This window comes from Ambystoma mexicanum, chromosome 12, assembly GCF_040938575.1.
Source record: "Ambystoma mexicanum isolate Mex_15411 chromosome 12, UKY_AmexF1_1, whole genome shotgun sequence".
NCBI classification, from domain to species: domain Eukaryota; kingdom Metazoa; phylum Chordata; class Amphibia; order Caudata; family Ambystomatidae; genus Ambystoma; species Ambystoma mexicanum.
In genome coordinates this window covers 830,745,228-830,771,633 of record NC_090936.1, presented here as the reverse complement: position 1 = coordinate 830,771,633, position 26,406 = coordinate 830,745,228, and the positions used below count along the sequence as shown (strand labels likewise).

General features: G+C 46.6%; 1 protein-coding gene across 2 annotated transcripts in view; it reads left to right on the top strand.

Annotated features, from left to right (window-relative positions):
- Positions 1 to 26,406, top strand: part of LRRIQ1 (leucine rich repeats and IQ motif containing 1) — a 2,234,608-nt gene that overhangs the window by 1,244,315 nt on the left and 963,887 nt on the right. The window lies entirely within an intron of this gene.

The following is a 26,406-nucleotide window of genomic DNA, read 5'->3' as shown; positions in this document are numbered from 1 at the left end:
AATTTCGAGTTCTGCCATTTGGGCTGACCTCCGCCCCGAGGGTCTTCACCAAGCTAATGTCGGTAATGGCTGCGAGTATAAGGAGGGAAGGGATCCACGTCTACCCCTACCTGGACGATTGGCTGATCAGGGCTGTATCTTCGTAAACAAGCTCAGATCCAGCTAGATTATGTCTGCCACTTCCTTCACAAACTGGGCTTCTCCCTCAATTTAAAGAAGTCACAGATGATACCATCACAGAGACTCGAATTCATTGGAGTGGTCCTGGACACTTCCTGGGAAAAGCCTCGCCACCAGAGGTGAGGGCTCAAGATATTGTGCAGATGGTCAACAAGTTCCAAAATGCCCAACGTCTCCCAGCCTTCGACTTTTTGAGGTTGCTAGGCCTCTTGGCATCCTGCATCTTCCTTGTGCCAGAGGCTCGCCTGAGAATGAGATCTCTTCAGTGGGTACTGAGAACTCAGTGGTCGCAATTCTCAGGGAGAATGACAGACCTCCTTCAGATTCCGGACAAGGTAGCCCCTCCCATCCATCCCCACAGTAATACTTCCCTTATGGTTGCAGTTTACGCTCCTTCAAGGTCAATAACCAATTCAGGCATGACTTATCTTATGCTACAAAGTGGAACTGAGCAACGGACGCCGCACGTGGCTATTTATGGGCATGGTGACGTCTGTGCTGATGCGGTGGCTGTCGAGGGACATCGACTCGGCGGACATTGACGCGCAGCGCCCTCTACAGAGAAAAAATTTCCGAGGCCAGCAAGCTGGAGACGAATTATCAAAGATAAGGAATACGTCGGAGGAACATCCCATCGAAAGAACGTTACAAGGTACTCGGTCTAGGCACAGTTGTCGGACCACACAGTGCACCCACTACATGTCATGCAACCGAAAACCCTTGGCACCTTGTTAAATTTGCTTGTTCTCATTGGACTTCCTTGCCAACACAGGCTCCCTCTTTGAACCTGTGTCAATTGTCCACTTGCAATGCTTTTTCTCTTTGGCAGTTGTTTGCCTATGCCACAACATGACTTTCACTCCATTCACTTTGTCGGTTTTCCCTTGTCACCACCTTGCTTTTACACTTCATGATTGTGCTTATCATTTGCTTTTGTAACGCTCACCTGGTATCCACGGGGGCGCCACCCAGTCCGAACTGTTTCACCCTTGGACCTCTTCTTTTGGACCCTCGTGTGGCTGAAGACCAGCTCTGAAACACAGTAGTTAGATTTTAGCTTGGTATTCTCCTCTGACCCAGGGCCCACCTTCCATAGGGACCCAAAGACCCCCCGGCGCACTTCTCACCTTGCTTCTTGATACGGTGCGCTCTCCGTCCTGCCACTCGGTGCAGGGGTGCATTGGGGTTGGGCTCGTCGCTGCCTAGTTACTTCACTGGAGTGACTCTACAGAGTCCAGACCTGCTGCGACTCCGTTCTTCAGGTAAGTCTGTCTTGATGGTGTGTCCTTTGTTTTGTAATTGTCTCTTTTAACTCTTTCCTTTGTTTATAGGTGTGGATGCTGTCCTCGTGATGTCGCGCAGTTTGTGCACAAGATGGTAAGAAAGCGCTTAACGCAGCGCTATATGCTTTTCTTGTGCTAACCTGTTCATATTGTCTTTCTTGCAGGCTGGGGTGCCGATACGGAATACGTGTGCAGAGAAGATGGAGAGCGGTGAGTAGTGGTGAGCGAACCGCTTACTGGCACTCTCAGTTGGAACCAGCCCTTCCGTTCTTCTGCAGGTGTTGGAGGCCGTAAGCGAGTGTTTATTGAATGTGAAGAATAAACGCTTACTAATTTGTTTTCTGTTTCTTTTCCCAGGTAGCGTTTTTCTTGATGGAGCGAGATCCGCCGAGATGTTGACTGTTCGGGATCCTGGAGCAGAGTACGAGAGCTGATTCCAAAAGGTAAGCAAATACTAATGGTGTTTTATCTTTGGTTCTTGCAGGAGATCAGGCCCAGCGTGCAGATGAAGATTCCAGCTGGCCGCGATGAACGTCACGCTGCAGCAAGCAATCCGGGCGTGGCTTATATAGCCTGCAGGTATCCCAGGCGTCCCTGGGCCTGCCACACCCAAAATGCTAGACCGCATGACTCAGTTATGGAACTGAGCCATGTGGGAGCATCCATGTTGTTGAGAAAATGCCCTTATGGGTCAATATTATTGGCTTTTCACATGAGCCTGGCGCCAAAGGCGCCAGGACTGACTCCAAATGAGTCTGGGGGCAAATGTCAAGGCCCTTGAGGCCCTGATGGAGGTACTGGGTGCAGCCCACATGGTCTAACACCCCAGCCCAAAGCAGGGGTCGTGACAGCTTTTCACATTGTCCATCAATGCTTTTTACTTGCTTTCACTGTATTTGAAATAATGCATTTCACTTTCATTGCACTCGTGCAGTACTTTCATGTACTTTGCAAAACTTTTCCTTAGTTCGGTATTCAATAATGCATGAAACATTTTGCAGCCTGGTCGGTATTCACAAATCATTCCTTTGGTCTCCCGACCCTTTTATCATAAGTTTTCATCTGATTGGCATCTCTCTTGTGCCGAAACCCAGACCCTGCATCGCCCCGGCGTGTCTATTGTCTCACCGTTACTCACCGGTACATGGCAGCTCCTCTGGGTGCTTTCGGTTTTCTCCTCTGCGGTCTCTTGCTCCACTTTCACTCAAGGGGAGCTCTGATGAGCAGCGCTGGCCTCTTCCGAACCTTCCTGCTGCTTTTGGTGGCTCCCCAGAGTCTTTAGTATCCCCAGCTCCAGCGACGGACACAAAGCACTGGATTCTGCAGGGCTCCCAACCTTCTCATAGCCCGTTCCGGCTGCAACATCTTTCTTTCTCTCCTGAAGCGCTTGGCGTCCTTTTCACTGGCCCCTCTCCAGCCTGCTCTGTACGGGTTGCAGCGTCCTTCTCCCCAAGCGGTTTTCTCCCTCCAGACATGCCTGACCATGCTAGTGTTTCACAGTCCTCTTCTTTCGTCTCAGTACCAGAGTGGTGTGCACAAATGAAAGTGTGCAATAGTCCAATTGCCTTTTCCCAGTCTTAAAGGCCTATGAATGTGGGACAGATGTGTGTGACAGAGCGGCAGACTTATAACCTACAAAGTTAGGGGGAGGGTAGGGTGTATTCTGACAAGGGAAAGGGGGATAACATGCCCCATCTGAAGACATCCTCTCCCCACTTCCCAGGGTGCCTCTACCCAAGAGATCCTCCCACGCACAACCACCCCCAGAGTCAGGATCCAAAAGTTATGGCCTTTCCCCAGCCACCTGAGAAGAGGATCAAAGAGGAGTAGATGAGATGATGCCCTCAGGTTCCTCACAGTATGCAAATGTCGTGCTGAAAGATCTATATATATATATATATATATATATATATATATATATATATGTAAGGGAAAATCTTTAGTTGCAGGGACGTTAAGGTGAGAACATAATGCAACAAACCCCCTGAAATTTAGCTAAAGCCAACTTAACTTTGCACCCCCTGTTGGTCAGCCTATGACTACAATGATGACATCACTGATGACATCACTAATTACATTATATATAACGGATTACATTAATAGTGTTATCTCACAAAAGCCTTGATGATCTTAATGACAATTTGGGCCATGGATTTAGCGAAGCTGAAGACACTGGCCATCATCTAAGACTATAGCTGGTGGTCGGTTAGTGTTGTAAAATGTATAGTGGGCATGGTTGAAAGCCATACCTAGTGTTCCGTTACTGTTTTACAGTATACAGTAGGCATGGTCGAATGGTCGTAGCCACTAGCCATAGCTAAAGGCTATGGCTAGTGCCCAATAATATGTTAGAATATACAGATGGCATGGCCAAAGGCCATGACCATTGACTGGTTAGTGTTGTCAAATATGCAGTGCGCACGGACGAAAGCCATAGCTAGTGGCACATTAGTATTTTAAAATATACAGTGGGCATAGTCAAAGTATGTAGCGACTAGCCATGGTCAAAGGCCATGTCTAGTGGCCCATTAACATGTTATAATTTACAGTGAGCACGGCCGAAGGCTGTGGCCAATAGCCAGTATTGCGCTGAAGGCCATGGTTAGTGGCTGGTTGGTGTATATTATATATAGTGGACACGGCTGAAGGTTGTAGCCTCTGATGAAAGCTAAAGACTGTGTTTGGTGGCCTATTAGTGTTTTAAAATATATAGTGAGCACAGCTGAAGGCTGTGGTCAGTGTCCAAAACTGAAGACCATGACTGCTGGCCGATTAATGTGATGAAATATATTTGGCCATGCACACTGACCATGGCTGAAGGCCTTGCTTAGTGCTGGTTATTTTTGTGATGTCATCAGTGACAGTGATTTAAGGTGGCTTTAGCTGAATTTCAGGGGTTTTGTTGCATTAATTTCTCACCTTAATGTTTTTCCTTGAATTTCAAGGGTTTTGTTATTCCACAGATTTTGCCAAACATGATGAGCCTTCAGCCGCACCTACTTTCCATTTTAAAACACTACCACACCACTAGCTATGGCCTTCGGCCTTGGCCACTGCCTATTTTAGAACACTACCAGACCACTAACCATATCCTTCAGCCATGGCTATTGTAGGGGAGGAGTGGTCCAAAAGACCCTCCTTGCCTACATCCCCTCCCCAGGTGAGGGCCATGGCTCATTGGGCGTCCCCTCAGACCACCCGGGCCCAGGTGGTGGAGGGTTCACCTGCTGGAGACATTACCCACACGTATTGAATTTAGCTAGGCCCAGAAACCATTTTGTCTATCAAAGATGGTGTGAGCTCAGCGCACTGTAGCGTGGTCCCCACCCTCGGAGAGTTTCAATTATCCCTGTCGCCGCAGAACCCTGGCAGATCCGCTGTGAGCCCGTTCCCACGAACAAAACGGACATGAGCTAGCATAAGATACTAACACTGTAACATTTAACCGTCCACAGTGTATCACTGCTCCCAGCATGACCCGGTCAGCGAGGCCTGGGTGGTGGGGAGAACTGTAGAATGGTCATCCGATGAAAGCAGAAAAATACCCAAATACGAATGTCAAAAACTACTTGTAATACGTGTATCCTTTCCATAAAACTACTTCTACTAAAGAAACCTGTAAAATTGTGTAATTATTGTATGAAACGCATGTTTACATGACACCAGCAATGGAGGACCCACACCCCTGCAGGGGTGTGCAAATGATAAAAAGCATTTCCGGGGAATTGTTCTATATATGTATCATATAAAACCGTACACCCCGCGGTCCCGCGCCATAACTGAACTAATGCTGCTAGAGTGCAGGGGAGGACGAATGCAACTGTACATAAGGCTCGGGTGAAGAGACGCGGGCAAATGTGCCAGTCATGTGTATATATATCTACAGCCCTTATATGCCATTACCGCCGCGTACAATGGCGGGTCTCGTTCTCTATGCTCCACCAACCACACTACTACCTCACGTAATGCAAATATATATGCATATTACTAAATGCCGTAGTTGTTAAAATATAATGTACTAGTAAGGTGCTTAAACTGACTATATTCGAGAGACATGTAGTGAGTTGAAATGTATGTTTTCAAGTGATCCAAATGAGTATTATAAGAATGTTCAAATGTTTATGATGTTCTCATTAAAAGTCGGCAACACACGAGAAAAATACCTTTGTGAATATGTGCAAGGCCATTCCCCCCCCCACCCTGCAAAGTCTGCCAAATAAGAGAGCTAAGGCCTGCGCCACGCTGCTCCACCTCCCCCAACTAGGCTGGAGCCGCTTCAAAGATTTGTAGTCCCCGTTACAGCACCCAAGGCCACGGCCTGCCACCTGCATTATTTACAGGCCAGCAGTAAACCTCCGCTTGACCACACAAATCCAAGGCACCCCCTCGTAAACCCCACAACCCGCCGGAACACCTCAGACTTATGACCCGGTGCAACGAAGACACCCAATACTGTGGTAACACACAACAGCCCATTCATAATAACTTCTAACGAGACAGAGAGATATGTACCGCCCGTCCCATGCCCGGAGATTTAGCCCCACGACCTATGGTACCGGTCAAACAGGACACTGGTAACCATGCACGGATAAATCACCATCAAACCCCTCACAAGGTCCATTCCTCCTGTGTTGCATTAACCTGTAGGATAACCTATTGATAGATTTACTAAAGGAGATAACATTGCTATGACTGAATGACTGCGGTGTGCATGGCATAGGGCAAATAAATCAGGAAAAGACATTCATCTCTGACACTGGCCACAATGGCACAACAACACCGCCCGGATGAACTCAGCTGACCTGCCAGGCCCAGCCCATCCCACGAGGCTGACAAGTGACGTCCTCCAGCCAAGGCCAACCACATCGCAGCAGCACCTATAGCTAGTCATCGCCACCCAATCCCATTGAACTTGTGCCCCTTATAGTATGTAGGTACTGATGACGTTTTTTGTAAATAAATACGCCTGTCTTTGCTATTGTCAGACAGAGCGCTCTCGGAGTTTGCAGAGTTCTTTGCATGCCCTATTCTGATTGATAAACTCCCATTTAAGCTCACCCGCACTCTGTCTTGGCTTTATTCCCGACTTGGGAGAGTCCGTCATTGTCTCTCATTGCGGGGAGGATCGTGCTGGCTGGGGACGCTTGCCTTCAGTGGTGACCCCGAAAGCGTGATCATTATTATTATTATTATTTCCCGACCTAACATTACCGTCCCCTTTTGGCACGAGAATCTCCGGTCGAAAAGGGATACGCACGGTGCGCCGGCTCCGGGAGGCTGCCCGCCAACGGCGACCGGTACACTAAGAAGTGCGCACTCAATAGAGAGAGGGTACGGGATCCCGGTTGAAAAACCCCCTTTGAGTACCGCTCGCTGGAGCCGGGGCTGACTGTTGAGCGGACGGCAACACTGCCTGGACGGACCCAGTTTCGGAGACTATTGGTTCAAGACGGGCACGTGAGTATTGAGTGCGAGCGATCGTAAAGGGAGTGGAGGAAGAAATTTAGGACAGAGAACGAAGAGGGGTAGAAAAGGGGGGTACGCAGATCTACTAAGGATCATCCTAAACTTTCTTTGCTTTTTCTTTGCATATGGCCATTAGGATTAAGAGGTGAATAAGAGATAAAAGTGACGGGAACCTAGCTCCGAAAGGAGGTGGAAGGCGGCGCCGCATAGTGCTATCTTGACTAGTACTGGGAATATATGAAGAAGTGGATAATAAGATAAAAGTGTCTGGCAAAGGGGGACACGGAGAATATATTAGTGACTGCTATTTCTTCTTTCTATTCTTTTCTTTAGGGTTGGGGGGAAATTAAAAGTGAGATCAGTACAAAACGTTAGGGAGGAAGTAAAAGAGAGAGAGTCCTACTAGAAGAGGGAAGAGCAGACCAATATATATATATGCGCATCCATATATCTGAATAAGACGGACAGGGACAGCCGGCTAGGGAGGAAAGGGAGGGCAGCTTGAATTGTGAATAGAGTGTTACAGAGAGGTGTGTGCACCTCGTATGCGTCGGAAGACAATTTGGTGCTGTGGGTGTGTAAAATGGTTATAAATGTATGGTAATTGAATGGTCATGGTAGGTGTGGCCGGATAAAGCTTCTTGAAGACAAAAATGATAAGGTGAAGTGAGTGTGTACCTTTTTGATTTCCGGGTTAATATTGTCAAAATCACTGATGGTTTGCTCTTGTATGTGCCCCCCCCAAAGAGAATAACATAGAGACTGTGTACAGCCAGTTTTGCATTGCGCAGGCAGGGGGAAGAGTACAAAGGAGCCCATTATTGAATGTGAAGTAGAAGACGAAACCCATATTGGTAATAGGTTTACATTGTAATTGTGGACACAAAGAGACAGAGAAGTACTAGGAAAACACAAAGATGGGGGCCGAAACACCCTTATCACATATCTGTAAGAACCTACCAGGGTACGCGGAGCGAATTAAGAAATATCATGACCAGTGGATAACAGAGCTGAAGGGAGAGGGGGGTTACCCCAGATATGGCCCGAGGGAGGGTCATTTGATAAAAGTGTTCTGGATATGGTGGCCACATGCAGTTGTTTGAAATACAAGGGGAAGCAGTTGCACAATAGGAGGGAAATATTAGATCTCTGGAGGTTATTTGAAGAGATACCACCGCCTAAAGCACCAGCATTAAATCCTGACCTACCCTCCACCACTGACAATCGTCAAATGTAGAGCCACAAGTAGAGGTAATAAGCTTGTACCCGATATTAAACAAGCCTGTGCCCGCAGAAGGGTACAGTGACCCCACTTATGTCCCTCCTCCCCTGACAACTACTACACCCCACCGGCCAACGACACCCCCACCATATGAAAGTACAAGGGAGCGAGCCCAGGCATGTACACAAAGGGTGGACATAGAAAAGCTAACAGATGATTTACAATCAAGACTCTCAATAGCGAAAGATGAGCTCGCAAGGATAAAAGACATATGTGAACAAACAGCACTTAATGCAGCAAGATCAGGGCGCACGTCTAGAGCGCCGAGTGAGAATAGAACACTTGAAGACGGGTGGAAAAAAGGTGAGATACTGTTCAGAATTGAGGAAGAACCGACACGAATAATCGAAGTGGGGACACGAGAGGGAGGTATTGATAATGAAGAAAGGCCTATAGGGGACAGAGAGGAACTACTATGTGATATAAGGGACGATTTAGAAGAAAGTGACAGGTTGAGCATGGCAATGGGTGGGGGAAGTGAATGGGTGGATGGTACATGTTCAATGAGAACACTGGATGATGAGTGGACGGGGCGATTAAGGAATAGGGTGGGGAAAATGGCATCACTGGGAACATCAGCAGCCAAAACGGGTGTAGATGCAACGACAAAAGGAAGGCTACAGCTCCCATTGATACATAGGGGAGGAGGGAGGCCGAATTATAACCCATGGGCTCAGATGGATAAAGCCAATTTATTAAAGCTATTGCCCCCGTTATCGGGAGGGGCAAGTAAGTGGATATACGCCTTTGAGAAACACACTGCTGGGGTACCCCTAGCGATAGGAGATGTGAAGAGCTGGCTTGTATCAGCAGTGGGGGATCAGGCTGATAGAGTATGGGTCAAGGCCAGTTTCCCGGGAGTAACATTAGACTGCGAACGCCATGACGGGGCCTCCTTTAACACAGTGCGTGCACGGGTGTGGGATGCTTTGCGAGAAACGTTTCCAGATACGCCAGACTTACAGTCAGTAATGCAGTGTACAATGAATGACGGGGAGGAGGGTATGGATTACATTTTTCGGGTCCAAGAGATGTGGAGAACAGAAACGGGCACGCCCTGGTATCAATCTACATCTTTATTTTACTTCATTATAAAAAGAGGGCTCCCAAAGGAAGTGCAAAAGGCGCTCGACAAGATAGCAGGTATTGAAGCAAAGTGGTGGCCTGAGATCCAGAGCATAATAGTACACCATTGTAAGAGAATAAAGGAAAGGGAGAAGGAGGTGGCGCAGAAGAGATTGGCAGACGAAGCAAAACTAGTGCAGACAAAGTTGGTGAAGGTCGCAGCGGCTGTAGCCGCACTCCCCCACAGCAGGGAGGGAGATGAGGAGGAGGAGGGGCTGATAGCAATACAAGGAAGGATGGCAACTAATTGGGCTGGAGCAGGACAGCGGCAGTCGAACGAGCAGGAGCAAGGCGGAGGTCCGCAGTGGCAAGAGTGGACCCCTCGAGGGGGACGAGGTGGGTACAGGAGCCGAAGAGGAGGTGGACCGGGGTATGGGGGAATGGGAGGAAATGGATGGCAGGGCCCTAGAGGTGCACAAGGGAGTTGCTGGAACTGCGGAAGATGGGGGCATTACTCTAGGGAGTGCAGAGCCAGACCCAACAACGGGTTCCAAGAGGTAGAACAGTATGGCCATCCCCACCCGGGGAGCCCATATGGTCTTCCAATGGGACAACAACAACCGAGAAACCCAGGCCAAGGTAATAATGAGCAACAACAGGGGCACCAGTATAGAACACAGAACCACCCACAAAACAATGACAACTTGCAGTACACGCCAGGCAACCCTTTTGCGACAGCAGCAAACGGGGCCCCCGCACCAGCACCTTACAACGGCATGTCAGTAGTTTCAGGAAGTGTCTTTAATGAAGGGGGGGCAATGAGACACCCTGCATAGGACAGCCCACAGAGAACACTTGCGTGTCCAGTTCTATCTACCACCTACGATGCAGCAGAGGAACCATTGGTAGGGGCGCAGATAGGAGAGAAGCAGTTCATATTCATGGTGTATTCGGGAGCGGAGAAATCATGTATCAGGGAGGGCCGGTTCCCGTTATCTAACCGGAAGTTACAGACGCAGGGGTTCTCTGGGGCTGTAATTGAAGTTCCTTACACAGAAGCATTGGACGTAACAGTGGGGGAGAAGACTGTAAAGACACACTTACTGTATTATGAACACTCACCAATAAATTTACTAGGAAGGGATCTCCTGAGTAAACTCAAAATGACCATATCATTCGCTGAGAGAGGTATAGTGTGTTCAAGACCTGGAATATGCCCATTGCGTGCAATGTTGGTAGTACATGCCCACACGACCACACAACAAGTACGAGGTTTGCCGAAAAACGAGGAAATGTTTATTGAAGGGCTAAAGACATTGGCCCTCATAGTTCCAGAGCTGAGGAAGATGGATTGGAGGATTCCAGCAGAATTCCTCTTCCGCCCCATAGTGTGCCCCGACACAGCACCAGGGTCAGTGGTATCATTAGACTTGCACGCTGTACAGGTATCAGCGAAAAGGATTGCGGTGATTGGAGTAGATATGGAAGGATGCGAGTGGCGTACAGTACTGGGCACGAATGCCAACATCGCCCTAAGAGACTTAACAGATGAGGATCTCTTTTCAGATGCAGAGGGGGATGGTGAAATTGTAATGGAAATAGCAATGCCCTGTGACATTTTGATTCAAGCTAGGGAAATCCCCGCTCAACTGATGGCAGTGGTAGGAGCACCGCCGTCATTCTTTGATGATGACATGAGACTCGTACCAAATAATTTGTGGACAACAGGCCCCCATGATGTAGGCCTGTTGCATGGAGTACAACCTGTAATAATAAGACTAAAGCAAGGAGCAATTCTACCCCGAGTGAAGCAGTATCCATTGTCCCGTGAAGCTGAGCAAGGGATAAAAGAGACAATAGATGCACTACTAGCACAAGGGATAATAGTGCCTTCAAACTCCCCATGTAACACATGTATTTATCCAATCAATAAAGCGAAAGGAGGGTCTTGGAGGATGATACAGGATTTACGCCCCCTAAATGATGTAATTCAGAAAGAGTTCCCTTTGGTCCCGAACCCTGCATCAATATTATGCAGCATCCCAAAAACGGCATCACACTTCACAGTAGTTGACTTGAAAAACGTATTTTTCTCAATCCCCCTGGCTGAAGAGAGTAGATACCCGACAGCATTCACACTGGGGGGAAAGAGATATGAACACTGCAGATTACTGCAGGGATACTGTGAGAGCCCAAGCATATTCAACCGCATATTGCAAGAAGACTTGGGAAACCTATCAGTTGAGAGTACGATCATTCAGTACGTAGACGATTTACTTGTGTGTGCACAAAACGAAGAAACATGTAGAAAGGATTCAACAACGCTCCTGACTCTATTGGCCAATAAGGGGTACAAGGTAGACAAGGAAAAGCTACAGTACTGCCTGACAGAGGTCTTATACTTGGGACAGCTGATATCAAAAGATGGAAAGAGAATAATCCCCAACAGGGTAGAAGCGATAAGATCAGTAAGAGAACCCACAACAGTGAAAGACATGCAGAAGTTCTTGGGAATGTGCAACTATTGCCGAGCATGGATATTAGACTATGCAGCATACACGAGACCCCTACTACAAGCACTCAAAGAAGCACAACAGGAAAATAAAAAAATAGAATGGTCAGAAGAAATGAGCGTGTCATTAAAAGAGTTAATTTCAAGCGCTCCAGTGCTAGCAAATCCTGATTATGGACGCAAATTTTACCTATTCTCGCACTGCAAGGGAACACTCATGACAGCTGTTCTGACACAAAAGACGTCCCTAGGACACAAGCCTTTGGCTTACTATAGTGGTACTTTAGATGCCGTGATGCAAGGCCATTTCGCGTGCGAGCAATCACTCGCTGCAGCCGCGTTCGCGATTGAGAAAAGTGCCACAATAGTAATGGGATGCCCTGTGACATTGTTTGTGGAGCATTCACTATTTGCAATACTTGAGAGGTCAAAAAGCACACTGACGACACAGCGGGCAACAGCCTGTGAGATCATATTGTCTAGCGCCAATATCCATGTGGTGAGATGCAAGACAGTGAACCCCGCAACATTCATTACAGAAGCATGCACACTAGAGGACATGCAGGACCACGATTGTGCAACTTACACAGGAGAACGAGGGGAGGACACAGTGGTGTGTGAGAACGCCCTGAGCGAGGGGGAAGTGTACTTTGTGGATGGGTCTGCATCGATTGATGTGGACACGGGAGAAAAACATGTTGGCATGGCAGTGGTGAGGTTAGAAGACGGTGAATATGAAACACTAGTACAGTACCGCCTCCCATCACATTACTCCGCACAAGCAGCAGAACTGATTGCGCTCATAGAAGCACTACATGCAGCAAAGGGTTGCGCAGTGACAATATATACAGACTCAGCTTACATGACGACAGTACATGGAGGTCTAGCGAGATGGGGGGGAGGGGATTTCGACGGGCAGACGGAACACCAGTACAGCATGCAGAATTGTTGAAAGAGTTCATTGAGGCCCTACAAAACCCAACTGCGGTAGCAATAGTGAAGTGCCAAGCACATACATCCAACACAGACGTTGTGTCTTTGGGAAACGCGGCAGCGGACGCCAAGGAGGCTTCCTATTTTCAGAAATATGAAGCAGGTGAGTACATGCTGAAGAACAAGACAAACGAAGAGCTCCCATAAGGGTACAACATGCCTATATCACAAATACTAGAATTACAGGAAGGAGCTAGTGCAGACGAAAAATTGATGTGGACAAAACGAGGGAGCAGCAAGTCGGCGACATACTTACTGTGGCGGCAAAATAACTCAGGGAAAGTGGTAATGCCAATTAAGTTATTAGAAATGGCGTTTCAACAACTACACTTCCCTGCACACAATACCAAACAGCACATCGCAGCAGAAATACAGGAAGAATGGTTCGTGCCCGGTCTCCAGGAGCACGTATCCCGATTAGCGATGGAATGCACAACATGTCAGATATACAATTCAGGAATGACATTACGCACGCTCCGGGGAACAATTCCAAAACCCATTGGCCCATTCAGAGAGCTACATATTGATTACGCGGACATGGGGGGAAGGCGTAATGGAGCACGGTACATGATCGTGGTTGTATGCCCATTCTCAAGGTGGGTAGAAGCAGGACCATGTGCACGACCTGATGCCAAAAGCGCTGCAAAGTTCCTAGTGAGGGAAGTGTTCCCGCGCTGGGGAATTTGTGACGTTATTCGCTCAGATAATGGCACTCACTTTGTAAATGAGCTTTTCAAGGAAGTTACTACATTATTGGGAATAAAACATAAATTGTGTTCGATTTATCATCCTCAAAGTAATGGCGTAGTGGAAAAGATGAACGGACTGTTAAAAGGCAGGTTATCAAAACTATGCTTTTCATTGAAAAAGAATTGGATTTACAAGGCAGGTTATCAAAACTATGCTTTTCATTGAAAAAGAATTGGATTTACTGTCTGCCCCTTGCGCTATTTGAGCTGAGAAATCAGCCAAGCAAAGACCACCATTTGTCCCCGCACGAGATCGTGACTGGGAGATGAATGTACACAGCACACTCTCCACTGCGCGAACACTCAGACGCACACAGAAGCGCCGCGATATTGGGAGAAGAGTTCACAGACTATTTGAAGAAATTGACAAGGGCAGCGCACGCAATATCAAAGCAGCTCTCTCCACCCTTCACGAGAGAGGAGGGAAACATAACAGGGTCTGTCACGGAGCCTGAGCAACAGCTACAGCTGATGCCGGGCAAATTCATTTATGTCAGGAGTTTTGTGCGTCGATGGAATGCACCACGGTTCCATGGCCCATACGAGGTAGTGTTCTGCACGCCCACGGCAGTAAAAGTAAAGGGCCTAAAATACTGGGTACACTTGACAGATGTACGAAAAGCATACAGTAATGTGCAAGAGGAGATAGATGAGGAGGCACAGACAACAGCAAACGATGCATCTGAGCAGAATGTTTGAATATGAACTTGTGTATGTGTGACAGTAGCGGACCTGAATGGGAAAATGACTGATAAGTATACTGGCATTCTTTTTAAGATGTTACTGGAAAAAAAAAAAATGTTTTTTTCTTTTTTATCTGGTGGACTTATATGTAATTAATGAAGTGATTAAATTATGACGTGTTTACACCCTTGTCTGTGAATACCCTTCCCCGCAACCCTACCCGCTTCCATTCCTCGACAATATATAACTGGCACTGGTAGTGCCCACAAAATGTTTACATTCATGCACTTAATGCACTTTTATATCTCGAACAGGAACTACCATGGCATCTAACGGGCAGCCTGCAACGGATACATTTACTACAGTTAGAGAGTGGTTAATTGAGAAATGCAAATATTCGTATGAATGTGGCCTATCAGTGTGTATTACATTGTTTTTTACACTAATGTTTGGCCTGGTTACATACTGGTTAATAGCGTTCATCTCCATCGAGATAAACGAGGGGGGAGGGACTAACAGCACTACTGTAAGTAATGCAACCACGAGTGTAAATACTAAGGAAGGTGACTTCTTGGTATGGGACGGGACGAAACTTGTATGGAGTTATTATACAACACCATACAATGCTGTCATGATAAAAAACGAAGAGCTACAGGGTGAAATGCAAAATAACAGTGTCCCCGCCAAAGATATCTAATTACAATGCTCACAGTCTGAACGACCGAAACCCCTCCGCCATATCCTGGTTGTATAACACCCCTACCAGCCAACCTGCCCCCATAGCTACAGACACATTGTCAAATAATAGAATGGAAGAAAATGGAAGAATGAAAGCAACACATGAAATATTATATGATGATTGGGTGAAGGGGGGCGGGAAGGAGAAAGGGGGGTCTACTGTGTCTGTCACCCTTGAAGCCGGGAAGTACATTAGGAAAAGAAATAACAGAAGAAAAAGGGGAGCTGAAAGGAGGACGTATGATGAGTACTATGGGTTAGGATTAGATAGAATGGAAGACCCACGGCACCCCCACCAGACGAATAAATGGTATGCGGATATGAGTGCAACAGCTAAACAAACAACAAACGAGAGCTGCTATGTCTGCTCCCTCATTCCCCATGCTTCAGGTACACCCAAAGTATTGCTACCCAAAGAGTTGCCAATTATAGATGCCCAGTGTCTCCTTCATCTTACATTATGCAGGATTAAGAACACCTTCCAGGCACATGAAGTTACTTTTAGAATGCTGCAGAACGAGAAAACTTGCTACCCGAAGACGGCAGGGGTGGTATGTCTGGAGGAACCATTTTTTGTAATACAAGGGACACTTTTTTCGGACAACAAGTGGAAGGATGAAGAAGTAATGTGTAAAGCTGAAGCACTGAGAGGTGTGGCACCAGAGAAATTGTAATGGATAGAAGAAACATGCACACCAGTATGGAAGGAACACATTTCAAAACTAACTTGGGTAACCGCCATTGAAAAACCCTTCAAACTACAAAACAAAATAGACTATGAACTATGTTTTAAAGGAGAGGGGAAAACCTCCATGGGGACAAACAAGAACTGTAACAAGACCCTCACCATCCCAGATCTGAGAAAAGGGACAGCGGCCCTGATGGACACGTACTGGGTATGCGGCAACCAGGCATACCTGCACCTTCCCCCGTCATGGAGTGGCAGCTGCTCAATGGCCACTCTGCACTCAGCCCTAATGGTAATACCAGAAAGCCACATCGATGGGAGCAAAAAGACACAGGAACGCATACAACAGAGTGCAGCCCAGCCGACTGCGGAGTCACAAATGTATGTCCTGTCTTCCGGGAGCAAGGAAGAGGTGCTGACCCGTAACAAACGAGCATCAAACTACATATCAAAGGCATCATCAGAACTGTTGGCTCAGATCCCAGACAGATACCGATTAATCAGCTCAGCAGAAACATTCTTTGCCTCACTCATCTCAAGTGTCCAAGCAAGGGCAAACGCAAAATGGCTCCAGATAACACGCTGGGAATTGATTCAGCTGGCAAATGACACTGAAGAAGGGTTCAACGTAATAAAAGTGGAACTAAGGGCTTTACGGCTGATGACAATGCAAAACAGGTATGTCTTGGACCTGTTGACGGCGATGGATGGAGGTGTTTGCCGAAAAATTGGAAGTGCCTGCTGCACTTTCGTACCTTCCGAAGACGCGAAAACGGCTCCCTGTCCCATGTGATCGAAGCAGTACACAACCTAGGAGAAAAAATGAAAATGGAAGGTGGAGCAGAAGACAGTACGTGGTTCGACAACATCTTCTCCTGGGTCCCCTCATGGCTTGGAACGACTGTGAAATTTTTGATGCCAGCTGTGGTGTTCCTCCTTTTAATTTTTTGCATGTGCCAGGTGGGTCTTCGATGTTGTGCTAACGCAGTACCTAATGGTGCAATGATGATGGTGACAATGGGCAACACCCGTGGGACAATGCAAACTATGCAGGAAGTGCAGGTACAAACCGGAACTGATGATACACCAAGGTATCAACTAGTGCCTAGGTATCATGACAAGGATATCCTAGACAAATTATGGCACACCACCATCAGAGAGCCCCGTATACTAGAATGATATCAGGAGGTGTGTGTAGACTTGGAAGGAGAGAGCGGATGTATATACCTAACCTGTACCCCAGATGAATATGCTAGGAGGGGTGAGAGCTTAAGGGGGGTGTGTAGAGCCTGGATGCCGATAAAAGGCACACCAGCATGGGATGAGGCAATTATGGACGAAGAAGAGTGTAGGAGATTGAATGAGTTAAAGAATTTGTTACTTAAGTAACGAAAGGGGGGAAATGTAAGGGAGGAGTGGTCCAAAAGACCCTCCTTGCCTACATCCCCTCCCCAGGTGAGGGCCATGGCTCATTGGGCGTCCCCTCAGACCACCCGGGCCCAGGTGGTGGAGGGTTCACCTGCTGAAGACTTTGCCCACACGTATTGAATTTAGCTAGGCCCAGAAACCATTTTGTCTATCAAAGATGGTGTGATCTCAGCGCACTGTAGCGCGGTCCCCACCCTCGGAGAGTTTCAATTATCCCTGTCGCCGCAGCACCCTGGCAGATCCGCTGTGAGCCCGTTCCCACGAACAAAACGGACATGAGCTAGCATAAGATACTAACACTTTAACATTTCGCCGTCCACAGTGTATCACTGCTCCCAGCATGACCCGGTCAGCGAGGCCTGGGTGGTGGGGAGAACTGTAGAATGGTCATCCGATGAAAGCAGAAAAATACCCAAATACGAATGTCAAAAACTACTTGTAATACGTGTATCCTTTCGATAAACTACTTCTACTAAAGAAACCTGTAAAATTGTGTAATTATTGTATGAAACGCATGTTTACATGACACCAGCAATGGAGGACCCACACCCCTGCAGGGGTGTGCAAATGATAAAAAGCAGTTCCGGGGAATTGTTCTCTATATGTATCATTGAAAACCGTACACCCCGCGGTCCCGCGCCATAACTGAACTAATGCTGCTAGAGTGCAGGGGAGGACAAATGCAACTGTACATAAGGCTCGGGTGAAGAGACGCGGACAAATGTGCCAGTCATGTGTATATATATATCTACAGCCTTTATATGCCATTACCGCCGCGTACAATGGCGGGTCTCGTTCTCTATGCTCCACCAACCACACTACTACCTCACGTAATGCAAATATATATGCATATTACTAAATGCCGTAGTTGTTAAAATATAATGTACTAGTAAGGTGCTTAAACTGACTATATTCGAAAGACATGTAGTGAGTTGAAATGTATGTTTTCAAGTGATCCAAATGAGTATTATAAGAATGTTCAAATGTTTATGATGTTCTCATTAAAAGTTGGCAACACACGAGAAAAATACCTTTGTGAATATGTGCAAGGCCATTCTCCCCCCCACCCCGCAAAGTCTGCCAAATAAGAGAGCTAAGGCCTGCGCCACGCTGCTCCACCTCCCCCAACTAGGCTGGAGCCGCTTCAAAGATTTGTAGTCCCCGTTACAGCACCCAAGGCCACGGCCTGCCACCTGCATTATTAACAGCCCAGCAGTAAACCTCCGCTTGACCACACAAATCCAAGGTGCCCCCTCATAAACCCCACAACCCCCCGGAACACCTCAGACTTATGACCCGGTGCAACGAAGACACCCAATACTGTGGTAACACACAACAGCCCATTCATAATAACTTCTAACGAGACAGAGAGATATGTACCGCCCGTCCCATGCCCGGAGATTTAGCCCCACGACCTATGGTACCGGTCAAACAGGACACTGGTAACCATGCACGGATAAATCACCATCAAACCCCTCACAAGGTGCATTCCTCCTGTGTTGCATTAACCTGTAGGATAACCTATTGATAGATTTACTAAAGGAGATAACATTGCAATGACTGAATGACTGCGGTGTGCATGGCATAGGGCAAATAAGTCAGGAAAAGACATTAATCTCTGACACTGGCCACAATGGCACAACACCACCACCCGGATGAACTCAGCTGACCTGCCAGGCCCAGCCCAACCCACGAGGCTGACAAGTTACGTCCTCCAGCCACGACCAACCACATCGCAGCAGCACCTATAGCTAGTCATCGCCACCCAATCCCATTGAACTTGTGCCCCTTATAGTATGTAGGTACTGATGACGTTTTTTGTAAATAAATACGCCTGTCTTTGCTATTGTCAGAGAGAGCGCTCTCGGAGTTTGCAGAGTTCTTTGCATGCCCTATTCTGATTGATAAACTCCCATTTAAGCTCACCCGCACTCTGTCTTGGCTTTATTCCCGACTTGGGAGAGTCCGTCATTGTCTCTCATTGCGGGGAGGATCGTGCTGGCTGGGGACGCTTGCCTTCACTATACAGGTGGAAGCCATCACTCAACGATGTTTATCAATCACAAACTGATTTCGACCTGTTTTAGGAGTGGTTTTGTTATGCATAAAAGATTGCAGACTTTGAAAATTCACAATATTTTTAGGCAATGCGCAGTGAGATTAAATGATATCCCAAGGATCACACATTTTGGTTAGGCAGCGTGCTACAAGCCCTTGTTTTATGGTCCGTCTCTTGGTGACTGTTGTGATACATCGCACAGCAACAGATATCCGCATTTAAGCATCATAGAAAATTATTTTTGAGCATAAATGATGTATAGATAACAACAGGTTATTGTTTGATGAAGAGGAAGTTATTAAAGTGCTACAGTAACTTTGCAGAAAGAATAAACTCAATATATCTTAAGATAGAACTTAACATGACTGCCTACCACACAAATATCTGCATATGTAACTTTTAAAAAACTTTTTTCCGTAGCCATGGCTATGGGAGACGCTAATGCGATTGCTTAAACTGCAGTAAACGCAAGGGGGGTTGGGGGATCGTGTCTGTGGTTGCCAGTATTCCCGTCCAAGCAGAACAGGCACTGCGGCTGCGTGGGCACACATGACATATATCTGCATCAGCAATTCAACCAATGACGGTGCGGGATGCATAAACGCGCCTACGCACATGCCATATATCAAAATCAATGTGTGCGAAAATGACCAATTAAAATGTGTGCTGCGGCTACGCAGATACACATCCACGCCAACAAATCAACCAATGACAGCGCAGGATGCATGGACCCAGCTACACCCAAGCCGTATGACAAAATCTGCGTGTGTACAATTGGCCAAGCAGAATGCAGCAGATTCCGTAACCGCAGATATTCACCACACCCAAAGCAAATCACTTAATATTTGTCATTGCTTTCAGTCCTTGCTAGGGAACAGGTTTTCTGAGTAACTGCTAGAACGTTTCGCTTCTCATACCTTACTTCTCCATTCTTTTTTCCCACTTTGTACATAATCCTCTTTTCCCTTGTCTTGTTATTTGTTCTGTTTAACTATTCCTTGTTTAGTTTTTGTTTTGTGTTTTAAAACATTTTACATTTTTTGGAGCATTGTCCATTTTGAGTTGTCATTTGTATTGTTTTATATTTTCCTCCCTTGTCAGACTTTAACATGTCTGACCCAATGGGAAGCAATGAGGACAATGTAGTCTGGGTTCCGAATCCATCCCTACAATGTAAAAGGGCTACAGGAATGAAGACTACATCAGACAGTTGCAGGTACTTTCGTGTAAATGCACACTGTTCTGAAAAGAGGCTGAGGTGGTGCAATGCACTTTTTCCCGGAAGAAGCCAGCGCTGGGCCCTTCTGATGTTCCAACACAAAGTTTGGGGACATCAGTGCTTGGCAACCATCTAGTACAGGTCTACTTGGATGATGTTGACGATACGTACATGAAGGCTCATCAGCATCACAGGATCCAGGTGCATAGATCTCGTTGATTACGTAAGCGAGTAACTCCACCTCCTGCATCAGCACCTGCCCCCACCATTGCAACACCTCCAACCAATATTGAAGCCACATCTTCACCTTCTGAGACCTCACATCCACCTGCTGCCACTCTACAGGCACCCAATTTATCTGCACTATATGCCACTGGAGGTGCCACAGTAGAGGACTGGCAAAAGAGGATCTCTCAACATCAGATTCATTGCCATACATTTTTTTCTTATAGTGGCAATTCCCACCCCCTTTTAGTTGTTGAAAAAAAAAATAACAATAAAAAACAAATACCCCAAAATAATATATGTTCCGTTTTGTTTTAATTCCCTTTGTTACATGTTTTATCCTACTGTTTTTTCCTTCCCTGTTCCACCCTGCTCTTTCATCCCCCAAAACGGCCCTTTTAAGGGTTAAGGGTCACCGTCTGAGTTATGAAAATAAATTAAATGAAACACAGACTGTAAAAATACATTGTCTTTTGTGATCTATTTTATGTAATTTGAGTTACTGATATTTATTTTTTCAAATGTTCCCGTGTAGCCGCAGCTATGCTGCGCCTTGAATGGCGTTCCCATAGCCGCGGATACAACTTCCAGTCGTTGCTGCTATTATATGCGCCTCCAAAGATGGCAGGTACTGTAGCCAGGGTTAAAAAAATATATTTAAAAAAAGAAAAATTACGTATTTGTGCATTCTGTAGTACTTGTAAGTTCTATTTTGCAATATATATACAATGTAACAGAAAGTGTGAATAGGGTCCAGAAGCATGAATACATTCTGTAACATCAGAATGGACGGATAGGGGTGAAAAGGGTGGGAATAGACAAGATAGGTGTATAGAGGGTGTGAATATGGTATACCGATAAAGGAAGACACGGAAGGGGTACAATGACAGTAAAGTGTCAGTAACATGAGTGCGTGGGTGTAGTCGGGGTTAGATAATCTGGCTGAGGATAAACGGGGGAGAGTATGGTGGGTGGTTGCAGTATAGCAGATAGGGTGGGTTATGTACAGAAAGTGGGATATAAAACGTGCACACAAGTAGACACACAAGTAGACACACTACCCACAGCCTCAATAATATGTCCACAGTAATTGTCATAATTTGCACTTTTCTCTCTATAAGAAAATATATAATTAGTTACAGAACATACTTTCTAAAAGACAATGAATTACACTTGTACACCTACGTTGAATTATTTTGACCCTCATAAGTAGTACATCATATGCAATATCTGTTATACAACATGTATTCACATCTAGTAATAATTTGGATCATTTGGAACAAATCTAAGGTGTTTGAAAAAAATGTAGACTATCAAATTAATAAGGGAAATTGGTGGGAATATAGTGGGTGGGGATACACTAAATGGGTATGAGTACACAGAAAGCAGTAGGGTGGGTGAGAGTAACGAGGCTGGAAATACGGTGGGTGAGAGAACTGAAACTATGGTACAGTGACGATAAACAGGGGGAGTATGGTAGGTGGTTACAGTAGAGAGGATGGGGTAGGTTGAGTAAAGGTACAGAAGGTGGGATGCAAAACATTCACACAGGTAAAAACCCTACCCACGGCCACAGTAATAAGTCCACAGTGATTATGAAAGAATTTGCAGTGTAACAAAGAGGCCTTTTAACTGTTCCATCACAGAGGTTGGGTACATCTGCCCTTACCAATCATCTACTACAGGTCCACTAGCATAATGTTGGAAATGCATATAGGAATGCCCATGAGCACCACATGCTGAGGATGCATGGGTATCATTCATCACGTCAGCGAGAATCTGCACATGCTCCATCACCACCTCCATCCTCCATTGCAACATCTCCAACTAACATCAAAGCCACAAATTCTCCTATTGGTAGCTGAAATCCACCTGTTGCCATTCCACCGCACCCAATATTTCATGTCCGACAGAAGTGGTTTGAGGACGATGTACTTTCAGTTCCAAATCCATCCCTGGCGCAGAAAAGGCCTACAGGAACGAAAACCTATCCAGATAGGGATAGACTAGATAGGGGTATACAAGGTTTGGATATGATCTAATGATAAGGGAACGGATGGTTGACGTACAATAAAGGTAGAACAAGTGTCACTATAATTAATACTTGGGGATACTCGCGGTTAGATAAACTTGGTGAGGATAAATAGGGAGGAGTATGGAGGGTGGTTTGCAGTAGGGAGGATGGGGTAAATTGAGTAAAATAGAAAATGTGGGATACAAAACAGTGAAACCAGTAGAAACACTACCCATGGCCACAGTAATAAATCCACAGTGATTATGTCAGAAATTGCACTGCAACAAAGTGACCCTTCAACTGTTCCATCTCAGAGCCTGAGCACATCTATCTTTTTATGTATTTACTTATTTTATTTGTATAGCGCGAGGACAAAAGCCCAGAGGCATAGTAGCGCTTAGACAGGACACCATGACAATCCACAGGATTGTTTTTAACCCTTGCTTAAACCTGGATAGCGAAGTGCATGTTCTCAGGTCAAGCGGTAGTGCATTCCAGTTTTAATGTGCTGCATGTGGAAAAGATCCCTGGGCTACACAACAAAGTCTAGAACAGGGAATTTCCAAGAGACCGGCATTGTTTGACCTTTGGATTCTTCAGACAGGCAACCTTGAGATGCAGTTGGACAGGTATTTGGGATCCTGCCCAGTCAAACATTTGTGCTTAATGTAGTTCACAAGAAAGATGCTGCAAATTGGGAGCCAGTTTAGGGCTTTCTTGGCTGCTGTTACATGGTTCAATTTCTGCAATGCCTCTACTATGCGATCCACATTATTTTGAATAACCTGAAGACGGGTGAGATCACCTTTGGCAATACCAAGCAACAGACTGAAACAATAGTCCAATTTTGCCCCTATAGTGGTCTGCATTATGGGGGCGCATTTCCTGGCCAATAGCAGGCCGGCAGGCCCTTAAGCCGGCCCACCACCAAAGGCACACTGCCTAAGGCTTCCTCCTGTCGTGAGCCTGGAGGATCATCTGCTGCCTCACCCCAGCCGGAGCCACTCGTTTTTCACCAGGCTTGCCTCCAGTACTCCGGAGTGCAATTGCAGCCATTGACTACCACGAGGACTACAGCCATTTAAAAATGGCTGCTCGCAAACTTTGTCAGTTGTTTCCACTCGAGGAAACACACCAGGCTCAGATCCGCATCCTGATTGGCCTGGAGTACCTATTTCCTGGCCAATAGCAAGCCGGCAGGCCTTTAAGCTGTCCCACCACCAAAGGCACACTGCCTAAGGCTTCCTCCTGTCGTGAGCCTGGAGGATCATCTGCTGCCTCACCCCAGCCGGAGCTCCCTTCCATCAATGCAGGAGCAGTGCCAAGCCAGGAGGCTTGCCCCCATCTCAAGGTAGGCCATCTGCCTCATGCCACAGCCCCCTGATGTCCGCTGCACCTTTTGGAAAAAATCCATTTTAAATATCTGGAGCCCCTCCATAATTCGCCAGCACACACAATTTGTGCTTAATGCCACTCGTTTTTCACCAGGCTTGCCTCCAGTACTCCGGAGTGCAATTGCAGCCATTGACTACCACGAGGACTATAGCCATTTAAAAATGGCCGCCTGCAACTTTTGTCAGTAGTTTCCACTCGAGGAAACACACCAGGCTCAGATCTGCATCCTGATTGGCCTGGAGTCCCTATTTCCTGGCCAATAGCAAGCCGTCAGGCCTTTAAGCCTGCCCACCACCAAAGGCACACTGCCTAAGGCTTCCTCCTGTCGTGAGCCTGTCAGGAGCCGGAAAGTGCTGAGTGCCAGAGCCCCTGCTCCTCCTGGGACCCACTTGTAACATCTTGTTCTTGCATACTCATATATTAGGGTAAGCAGCTCACCAGTGTTTTGGTCAAACCTTCATTGAAACCATTGTTGTGCTGTTTATTCTGTCAGATTGTTACTCACATTGCTGCAAGGAACTGTTTAAAAGGTGAACCCTGTTTGCACATGCATTTTTGCCCTAATTTGAATTCTGAATCTAGGTTAACCCTGTTTGCATATGCCTCCTCTAGCTTAGCGTAAACTCTAAACCGAGGTGAACCCCCTGCTCAACTGTATCTGCTTTCACATGCATTCTTAGCCATTCTGAAAAAGCGTGTGCAGCATTTCGGTGCTGGACTGCCCATGTGGGTGGGACAAAGACTGATATGCAAATGGATATTTCCCATCTGTGAAAGGTCCAGTGAGCAAAAAGCGTGTGCTGCAAACTCTCATCCCAGAACAGGTTATCATGCCATGTTCTTTCTGGAGAGGAGGGCCTGCTACCTTCTTTAAAATGTTTGCAAGGAACTTGGGGTTGGTCACCCTGAGTTACCTGGGGGCAACCAGACGTGGACTCCCTGCTCACTGTGCTCAGAGAGACAAAGCTTCACCTCACTGATGAGGCCCAACAAGGCTGAAACACATGTACGGTGTTGCTTTTGGTACTCTTGTTCAGAGAGGAATTGCCATAGCATTTCGGTGCTGGACTGCCCATGTAGGTGGGACAAAGACTGATATGCAAATGGATATTTCCCATCTGTGAAAGGTACAGTGAGTAAAAACCGTGTGCTGCAAACTCTCATCCCAGAACAGGTTATCATGCCATGTTCTTTCTGGAGAGGAGTGCCTGCTACCTTCTTTGAAAAGCCTGAATTCTGAATCCTGCATCTAGCTGAACCCCGCCCCCCTCCTCAACCGTATCTGCTTACACATGCATCCCTAACCATTGCGCGAACTCTGAATCCAGGCGAACCCCTTTTGCTCAATCGCATATGTACTTGCTATCACACTCACCCCTGCCTATTTTAGTAACTGGCTTGCAAGTGCCTGTATCTGCCCACTAGCCTCCAGCCCACCTATTCTTGCCTGCTTCCTGCACCCTGCAAACTTGCATCTAGCGTGCCTGTTTTAGTAATGTGCGCTTAGGTTCCTTGACCTACACTAGCCCACTATTATGTATCTACCACTACTCTACACAGTTCTACTCAGAACCATCCTCCACTTGACCACCATTGGCCACAATTGGATGACCACCCTTCACAACATGAACCTAGTTCAAGCACAGAATCAGGTACATCATGGTAATGTACCCCCGGTGCAAACCAACATGGCCGTTAAACCATGCAGCCTCCAACAGCGTAACCTTAGACTCCGTGCCAGACTCCCAAGAATTTATGACCCTTTAGCCAATGCCCAACCCGCCTCTAATCACAAGAAGCACACCCTGCTTAACACCAATAATCCACTACACATAACCAACACCGGCCAACACTGACTACAACTCAACAGTTGAATCTTTAGAGATTCCTCCTCCCCTAAATGCCAACACAAAGCCCAACCGCCTTCTGCCCCACCCGCCCTACCTGTTTAAAAGGTGCCTTATTAAACGCCCGCTCTATGGTAGCCCATGCCACCGAAATAGCGGACACAATCCAAAATGATAACTTGGATTTCTTGGCCATCACGGAATCCTGGCTCCATCCCGCAGCAGGACCAGCCATTATGCTAGCTATCCCAGACAATTACACTCTTATACCCAGGTGGCGGCCTGGCTATAATTGTCAAAAACAACCTAACCCTAAGACTCTCCTCACCCTATAAAACCAATTCCTGTGAATCCCTCACAGCTAAACTCACCATTGCCAACAATCAAACCATCATTATCCACCTGATTTATCGACCACCAGGCCCCATAGGCTCCTTTGAGGAAGACCTCACAAACCTATTATCTGACAATTTAAAAAACTCCACTCAAAGCCTCATCCTAGGTGACTTCAACCTTGGATTCAGTGACCCACGTGACCCCAATGCCATACAAATTAACAACACCCTGGAGGAACTAGGA